The sequence below is a fragment of the Molossus molossus genome, unplaced genomic scaffold (assembly GCF_014108415.1).
Source record: "Molossus molossus isolate mMolMol1 unplaced genomic scaffold, mMolMol1.p scaffold_m16_p_13, whole genome shotgun sequence".
Taxonomy (NCBI): Eukaryota; Metazoa; Chordata; class Mammalia; order Chiroptera; family Molossidae; genus Molossus; species Molossus molossus.
The window spans coordinates 54,254,046-54,263,432 of NW_023425348.1; the positions used below are offsets into that span (position 1 = coordinate 54,254,046).

Below are 9,387 nucleotides of genomic sequence, written 5' to 3' on the forward strand. Positions count from 1 at the left end.
ATATGAAGTAATTAAGGAGCCAAAGCATAGTATGTAGGTAGTGGCTTGGTACACAGACTGTACCAGAAAGCCTGGCTTTGAGGCTGGGCTCTGCTAATGAACTTGGGTAAGTTACTTAACAATCTGACCCTTAATTTACTCATCTGTACACTGGGGATAATGTATCATGGGAATTAAATAACATAATATGTATAAAGAACTTAACACAGTTTCTTGGACATAAGCTGCAGTAATACTTGTTAAGAGGAGGACATAACATTTGGAGCACAACCCCTGAACCAGACTGCTGGGTACAAATCCCATGTCTGCCACTCACAGCCATGTGTCCTTGGTTAACTTCTTTAACCTTTCTTTAAAAAAATGTTTTTTAAATTTATTGATGTGTGTGTGTGAGAGAGAGAGAGAGAGAGAGAGAGAGAGAGAAATCATCAATTTGTTGTTCCACTTATTTATGCATTCATTGGTTGATTCTTGTATGTGCCCTGCCTGGGGATTGGACCCCCAACCATAGTGTACAAGAATGATGCTCTAACCAAATGAGCAGCCCAGCCAGGGGAATTTCTTTGTTTTCTTAACTGTAAAATAGACACAATAATAACACCTATCGTGTAGAGATTTGTGAGGATAAAAAACGAGTTAACATATGTAAAATGGCACCTACAAGTGTTGGCTTATTGCTATTAGACCAGGTTCAGCTGTTTTTCATTCATTTGCCTTTCCCTAGCGCCTTCTACCCGTGGAAGAGTCTGTCTCCAGTGTGCCTCGCAGATCACAGAGCTCAGATATTCTGGAGACATGAACTGAACCCAGCCCCAGCTGGCTGCAACGTCTAAGCCCCTTAGCACAGGCCACTTCGTCCTCTTGTGGGAAAGCTGAGGAAGAGGAGTGACCTCTGCGACCCTCTCGGAGGAGGAGCTGCTGTTCTTCCTCACTTGTCTCAGGAGGAGGCCTTGGAGGCACCTGCTTCCACCAGAGGCTGCTGGACCCGCCCAAGGGCCCGGGAGGGAAGCAAGTCTCTTCTGAGACTGTCACCCGGCCGACCCTGGCCATGACAGGTATGTAGCTCAGAGCCCAAACTGAAGGCAGTGGGGACAGGAGGCTGCAGTTATCACTCAGTAGCTTGATAATTGGATATTTCTATAATGACAAATTGCAGCTGTTTCTCTTGTCATCAGTGTAAAACAGTTCTCAGTGGTGATTTCCCAGGAGGGGCCTGGTTGTTATCCAGTTAGAACTGTGTAGAAATGTGGAAATACTCCGTGTCGGGACGTGGAGCAAGGCTGAGCTGGGCTTCCGCACTGCTGGCTGCTGGGTATCCAGCCCTGGCGTTTATGCAGAGATCCGCCTCCTGTCATAATATTATCACTGTTAATTCTGCACAAGAATTGTGTTGAGATGGGCTTGGAGCCTTGCAATTTGTTATTTGGCTCCTACCTCTACTGTTTTTTAATTTGACCAAAGGACATAAACATCAATAGAAACTCCAGTCTTTCTTAGCTTGAAATAATCTTGAAGAATCATCTTGGAAATGTTCTAAGGCTGCTGGCCTGTTACCAGAGCCCTGAGGTTCATATTGAGGTAAGAAAACATCAAAATGTCTGCTTTGGCCTCCAGGAGGTCAAATCTTTGCTGTTCTCCCAAATCTAGTTCTCGTAGACAGAAATGCTGGAAGATAGGGCTTCCAGGGCCTCCAAGACAAGAAAGAAAAACTCCTGGGTAGAGAGAGTTATCATGTGTCATTCAGCCTTTCTGCGGTGAGCCTCCACTTCCTCATCTGTAAAATCGAGTCACCGTGAGGACTGAGGAATGGAGGCACGTACAGCACAGTCTTGGCGTGCGGTGCGGGCCACCTGTGTGTGGTAGATTTTTTTTTTTAATCCTCACCTGAGGACTATTTTCCATTTTTTGTTCAGATAGAGTGGGAGGGAGAGAGAGGAACAGAGAGAGAGAGAAAGGTTGACGTGAAAGGGACACATCAAGTGGCTGTCACCTGCATGACCAACTAGGGCCGGGGACAAACCGCAACCGAGGTACACCCTTAGTGGGAACCGAACTCGGGTCTCTCTGGACCGCAGGCCGAAGCTCTAATTGCTGAACCAAACCGGCCAGGGCTGTGTGTGTTAGCTTCGAACTAGGTGTTTCAACATTCTCAGGGTTCGGGCCTTTTTTGGCCCGAGAAATACTGTGGAATTGAAGAAGCAAACCTCTCCAAATGATCAAATTAGTCTCGCTGTCTTCTGTGTTTTCCCGGGAAGATCTTCATGCTCTATCTTGGCAGCCCCCCCCCCTTCCCCTGGCTAGCTGAGCTGCTTGCGGGAAGGACCTTCTGCGAGGCGCAGGCCCGCCCAGTCACTGAGCACCAGTGACCGCTGCTGGGTGTACAGAGGCGAAGGAAGCCAGACCTTTGTCCTCAGGAGCTCACATTCCGGCAGAGGAGATGGATCTGGAGACAGAACTGGGCCACTTTGAGGGGGATCTGGGACAGGGTGCCCGAGGAGAACCGAGAAGTGACCCTGAGGCTGCAGGGACCACTGGAGGGCACAGGGACTACATTGCATCCAGGAACGACCCTGACTAGGGACTAGTTCTCACAACGGAAGGAGTGGGAGTGAGGTGTACCACCTCCGTCCTGCCCAGGGATTTTAAGAAGCAGATGTGCCTCTGCCAGTTCCTCTTACCCTTCCATCAACTGGATGCAGCAGACTCTGAGACCCCAGGGGTATGGAGCCAAAAGATGCATCCCTAAATTAAAAAATTAAAAGGCCACATGGAGGCAAGCTGCTCATGACCAGGAACACCTACACTGGACTATCCTTGAATGGGAACTAAGTGTTGATAGGGTTAAGCCACTGGGATTTAGAAATGTATTAGTTATCTGAGATTACCCTAGTGGACGCAGATGTCTAATCCAACTTATAGCTCCAGGAAAGGACTCCAGGAGGAAAGAACGCCGGGGTCTCAAGGTGCCCGCTGGGGCGGTGGTGGTGTTGAGATGGGGGGTGGATAAGGGTGGCGGTGGGAGCTGGGAGAATATTTCAGGCAGGGAGAATAGAACAAATGAAGCATGTAGTGTGTGTGATGTGCGAAGCAGTGGCGCGTGTGTGTGTGTGTGTGTGTGTGTGTGACAACAAGAAGTTTAATGCTGCTGGAGTGGGACCAACGGCGGTAAATGAGGCTGTAGCAATTGATAGAGGACCATGAAGGATTTGGTTTTCTAAGGAGTTTCACTGACTCCTGTAGACAATGGGAGAAGCCCAGTGGAATGGCATTTTGCTAGAAGTGTGACAAATCGATTGGAGAAGGGAAGACTAGACCTGGGGAGACCAGGGAGCGGTTAGGAGGTGAGCTGGTGCACTAGACCAGAGGAGTGATGGTGGCGTGGGCCATGGTGCAAGGGGCAGAGAGACTTGGTGATTGATTGGGTTGCCAACCAATCAGGGTGGGAGAGAAGGAAGCGCTAGAGATGATGCCTGGGTTTGCAAAGCCATCAGTAATTTTTTCTCATTAACAAGAGGATCGTAAGGGGAATAGTGATTGTATTTTCTGTGATAGGTGAGCCCTCATTTTTCTTATTTTTAAAAGCGAACCCTTTACGGCACTTACTAGGTGCCACACACTTTTCTAAGCCCTTTACATATATTCCACCCACTCATCTTCATAATAACTCCTTGGAGGACTGTGATTGGCCCTGTTTCACAGATGAGGAAACTGAGGCACTAAAGGTTAAGAGGCTGGCCTAAGCATGCCCAGCTAGTTAGTGGCAGTCACGGTTTGGATCCAGGAAGTCTGGCTCCCTGTCCATGTCCTCAGCTACTGTGCTGTGTGTTCCTTATTGTGTGTGCAGTGTAGTGTCCCAGTCAGGGTCCCTCTCTGAACCCGGGCTCATGTAGAACTTCTTGGACACGGATGCCAGGCTGGACTGACTCTAGACAGGCAGTGATTTCAGTTTGAACACTGACATCGGATTCCCGGTTTACCCATCCAGTGAGCTGTTCTCTAGTTAGGCTACAGTCTCCACTCCAGACGTGTTCTTCCTCAGTTTCCTTTATCACCCTCCTCAGCCTCTTCCTATTGCTAGGACTCGGCATGGCCTGAGGCTAGATGCTCATGGGTTGTGACACCCTTGGGACCTTCCATAGCCCTAAACACCAGCACACCTGCCTGGAAGTGTAAGTATGGCCACAGAGCCAGTAGTTAGTCTTGAATTCAAACTCAGGTCTGTTTGGCTCCAAAGCCACACCCTTTCACCGTTGTCTGTGGCCACCCCCTGTTGTCTCCAGAGTTCTACACTCGTCCACAGGACTCCAGGATGAAGCACAGAGCAGCCCCTCACTCCTTCTTTGCCAGTGCAGAGTAAGGCCAGGAACCCCAGGCTGCACTGCAGCCCAGCACCGCCCTCGGGGACACCCCATTCTCCTGGCGTGAGGGAAGGGGAGCAGAGCCCGACTGGCCGTCCAGGTGAGCACCCCGCTGAGCTGCAGCTCAGAGACTTCGGCAAATCTGTTGCTCATTCCTCAGGAGCTCAGAACAATCCTAACGAGATGTGAAAATCAATGGCTGATGGAAAAACAAAGCAACCTTCTGAGCAAACTGTGAGTGAGGGGAGTGGCTTCTAAAAGACCTTGACCAGCTACTTGGTTGCAGCCTGTGAAATGGAGAATAAGCGACTTTCTTACACGGATTCATAATTTTCTTTTCCAAGCTGGAAAGAGGAGAGAGGTAATGGGCTAGGGTGAGAGACCTCGTACCGCCAAAATAATTATCGTTCGGGTAGAAGCCTCAGTGAACTTCTGCTTTTTAGAGGCACAGAGGGAAACGGGCTGCGTGGTTTCCATGTGGGAGTGGTCTGTAAAGGTCAATTAGCCGTAGTGGCGTAGGAGGGCGAACAAGCAACCGCAACCCAGGACACAGCCAGGGCCTCCTTCCTGTCTCTACTGCCCAGCCGGGGAAACAGGCTGGACTAGAGGGTCACACTGAGCCCTGCGGAGCGGCGGGGCAGGGCGGGGCTGGGCGCACGGCCTGTCTGTGTGAGGGCCACACTGCGAGCCTGGGTCTAGGCTGCCAAGTCCAGTACCGAGACACATGGCAGCCGCTCCTGAGATGGTGCCACAGACACCACCTGGCAGAAGAGGCTGGGACAGGATCACGGCCCTGAAGTTCTTACTAGGGCCCAGTTAGGTCACAGGTGCCGCCAGGGCTTGGAGCCTCGGGGCCTTGGAGCAAGGTTAGAGACCCCAAGAGCTTACAGTGAACACCTGCCAGGCCCTCGTGACCCGCGTGGCTGTCCCCCTCACCTCTCTGGCCTCATTTGGGTGGTTTTTCCTTTTCTGATACAGACATGCTGGCCTCCTCGTTGTTTCTTTTTTATTTATTTATTTATTTATTTATTTATTTATTTATTTATTTATTTATTTTTAATCCTCACCCGAGGACATTTTTCCATTTTTTTGTTCGGATAGAGCGGGAAGGGGAGAGAGAGAGAGAGAGAGAGAGAGAGAGAGAGAAACATCGACATAAAAGGGACACATCGAGTGGCTGCCACCCACACAACCCAATCAGGGCCGGGGACAAACTGCAACCGAGGTACATGCCCTTAGCGGGAACCGAACCCGGATCTCTCTGGATCATAGGCCGACACTCTAACCACTGAGCCAAACCAGCCAGGGCTCCTCGCTGTTTCTTTAACGTGGCACCACCTCTCGGGTTAGAGCTTTGCTGTGTTTACCCCTTTGTCCGACGTGCTCCTGGCTCAGATATTTCTGTGGCTTGAAATCTTCCCTCCCTCAAGTCTTTACCACTCAGAAGCACCTCCCCTGTGGCACCTCCGTAATTACCCCATTTCAAACGGAAACTAACCCCCATCTACATTTTCTTTTCTTTTACTTTCTAAAACATATTTTAAATAAAATATAGATTATAAAAATATATTCTTATAAAATATATAATAAAATATATCTTAAAAAAATGTTTTTTATCCTCACCCGAGGACATTTTTCCATTTTTTTGTTCAGATAGAGTAGGAGGGAGAGAGAGGAACAGAGAGAGAGAAAAACATCGACGTGAAAGGTACACATCGAGTGGCTGCCTCTCGCACGACCAACCAGGACCAGGGACAAACTGCAACCGAGGTACGTGCCCTCAGCGGGAACTGAACCCGGGTCTCTCTGGACCACAGGCCGATGCTCTAACCGCTGAGCCAAACTGACCATGGCAATAAGATATATCTTAATAAAACATGTTATAAAAATATAAATTTATAATATATATTATGACGTTTTTATTTGCTTTTAATTGTATATTTACGTTTATTGCCCGTCTTCCCTCTATCCTAATGAAAGCTCCCTCAGGGCAGGGATTGTTATCTGTTTTGTCCAGTGATGTATTTCCACCTACCAGGAGAGTATGTGGCACATATAAAGCACTTGAGAAGCGTTGGCTGGGAAAATGAATGAGATGGGCCGGCCGGATTCCTCACAGGTGAAAGACTGAGATCCAGGGTGGGGGTACAACTCGCCCAAGGCCAGTCAGCAAACGAGCCGCAGAGCTGGGACCAGACACCGTGCCTTTGAATCCCAGCCCACTGTTCTGTGTTCTCTCTGTGATTTGGTGGAGGGCAGAGATAATCTTCATGAATGTCTGGTAAGTGCCAAGCACATGTTATAGCTCAGCCTTCTCATACCATCTTTCCACATGTACCAGCCCGGTGACCTGCTGAGTTCCCTTCCTCTCCTCGCTTTCCACTGGCTAATTCCTCTTGGCCTTCAGGCCTCAACTTTCTTATTACTGTCTCTGGGACATTGGCCCTAATGTTCCAGACTAGACAGACCTTGCACCGCTTGCTGCTCCGAAAGTTCTCAGCTTGTCTCCAACTTACACTCAGGAAACCTACTGAGATCATCTGGCTCATTGCTGGTCTCTGCTTGGATGGGGGCCGCCCGGGGACAGACTGTGTCTGTCGGGCTCACTGCTATTCCCCAGGACCTACAATTGTAAAAGACATTAAAAAAATGTTTGACGAGTGAATAATGAAACGACTTTAATTGTCTGTACCATAGTTTCTTCATCGGTAAATAGCGACCGATCGTATCTACTTCGCAGGGTTGTGGAGAGGACTCTCTCTGGCAGGTAATAGGTGTTCAGTTATTAGCCTCTCATCAGGCCTGTGAGGTAGCTTGTCCTGTGTTCTGCTAGGTGATGTTGGTCAGGTGTGGCCACAAGAGAGGACCCAGGAGAGGCACAAGACAAAAAGTCTATTATACATGCAGGTCTTAGAGAGGGGATCACTGTGTGCCATGCCAGGTGGTGGTGGGGGTGGTGCCAGGTTTCAGTCAGGTGGTAGAAGACAGGAATAAGGGGAAAGTAGTAGGCCAGAGCCTTTATTGTGTTTTCTGTGGGAAACAAGGGGTAAAGTGGAGGAAACAAGTTCAAGATTGGCTAGTTTGAATCATCTTGAATGGCTCTAAGCCCTAGTTTTCTTATACTTGGCCCTGGGATGATTAGGGCAGAGGAATAGTCTCCTAGGTGCACAGGCCTCATAGAGGAGCTAAGTCTCTGGATTGGTTATTTTGCATAGCAAAGGTGTACTCCCAGCTGAGCCTTTAGTGATCTCTAAGAATTGACTTGATTCAGGGGTAGTCTCTCCCCAGGCAGAAAGTTTTTAAGGTGTCAAAAATCGTTATACAGAAAACAACAATAAAAATATACTACGTAAGATTGCTATCTTTATTTTATAGTAGGGACTCTGAGTCCTTTAAAAGTTGCGACTTGTCTAAGGCCATACACTTGGCAAGTGTTAGGACTTGAACTCAGGTCCATCTGATGCTAAAGCTTGAGCTCCTCCTACGCTGCATCACCACCTCCCCTAGGCAGGCAAGTGGCGTTTGTTGGCTGCTCTGGCTTTCACACTATGCACCGGCAATTTTCTGGCTACATCAAATGCCCGTCACTGGGAAACTTGAGAAGTTTTGCAGGCCTCAGCGTAAAGATGCAGTGAGCCCCGTCGCCTCCCTGAGCCTCACCCCATCCTGTAAGCAGCTGGTCCTTTCCTGTGTGAGCCTGGTCACCACCTAGATGAAAGCAACCACTGGGCCATGATTTCCCCCAGGGCCCTTGCCTGTCCTGGGAAGTCCTGGGAGAGCTCCTGCATAATCCCACAGGTGCTCAAGTCCCAGCCCCGGGGGCAGAGGTGGTCTGCGATGCTTATCTTCTTCAAACCCCATTTAGTGCAGGGGCATCAAGACGAGGTCAGCCTACGTTTCCCCCCGCATTCCATTAAAAGGGTGATTTAATTACTTTTGTTTTATTTCTTTTTTTTTTTTTATTGTGGCAAAGGCATTTGCCACTTTAATTGTTTTTAAGTGTACAATTCAGTGGCATTAACTATATTCACAATGTTGGGTAAACGTCACCACTATCTATTCCCGGAACTTTTTTATCATCCCGGAGACTCCACACCCATTACGCCATAACTCCCCACACCTCCAACTCCCCAGCCCCTGGTAACCACTTTCTGTGTCTGAATTTGCCTCTTCTAGGTGCCTCACATAAGTGGAATCAGACAATATTTGTCCCTTTGGGACCGGATTCTTTGATTTAGCATCATGTTTTCAAGGCTCATCCATGTTGTAGTGTGTATCACAATTTTGTTTCATTTTAGGGCAGAATGATATTGCATTGTTTGTATAGATCGTATTTTATTCTCCCATTCATCTGCTGATGGACACTTGAGTTGCTTTCACTTTCTGGCTATTGTGAGCAATGCGGCTGTGATCATGGTGCACAGTATATTGCCGAGTCCTTGCTCTCAGTTCTTTTTGGAGTATACCTAGGAGTAAAATTGCTAGAGCACATGGTAACTCAATGCTAAATCCTTTGAGGAACTGCCAAACTGTTTTCTATAGTGGCTGCACCATTTTTTTTAAAAAAATCCTCACCTAAGGATATTCTTCCATTTATCTTCAGAGTGGGAGGAGGATAGAGAGAGAGAGAGAGAGAGAAACATCGATTGGTTGCCTCCTGCACAACCCCCACCAGGGCTGGGGACTGAACTGCAACTGAGCTACATGCCCTTGACCGGAATCGAATCCAAGACTTCAGTCCGCGGGTTGATGCTCTAACCGCAGAACCAAACCGGCCAGGGCGTGGCTGCACCATTTTACATTCCCATTAGTAATGCACGAGAGTTCCAACTTCTCCACATCCTTCCCAACACTTGTTATTTTCTGTTTTATTGATAGTAGTCATTCTGATAGGTAAAGTGGTGTCTTTTTGTGGCTCTGATTTGCATTTCCCTGATGACTAATGATGCTGAGCATCTTTTCATGTGCTTATTGGCCATATGTGTGTCTTCTCTGGAGAAATGTCTATTTCGACTGCAGCCTCCTAGCC

The 9,387-nt window shown here is 48.4% G+C and overlaps 1 long non-coding RNA gene across 3 annotated transcripts; it reads left to right on the forward strand.

Moving 5' to 3' along the window:
- The first annotated feature begins 2,922 nt into the window (after positions 1-2,922).
- Positions 2,923-8,276, forward strand: LOC118628185. Of its 3 annotated transcripts, none has more exons than XR_004959262.1 (3): positions 2,923-2,963; positions 4,079-4,169; positions 4,281-5,357. It is a non-coding gene; the product is annotated as an uncharacterized LOC118628185 (long non-coding RNA). The 3 variants fall into 3 exon arrangements; XR_004959261.1 differs by having other exon boundaries at positions 2,924-2,963; positions 4,062-4,169; XR_004959260.1 differs by lacking the exon at positions 2,923-2,963 and adding an exon at positions 6,700-8,276 and having other exon boundaries at positions 3,108-4,169; positions 4,281-4,719.
- Positions 8,277-9,387: the final 1,111 nt, after the last annotated feature.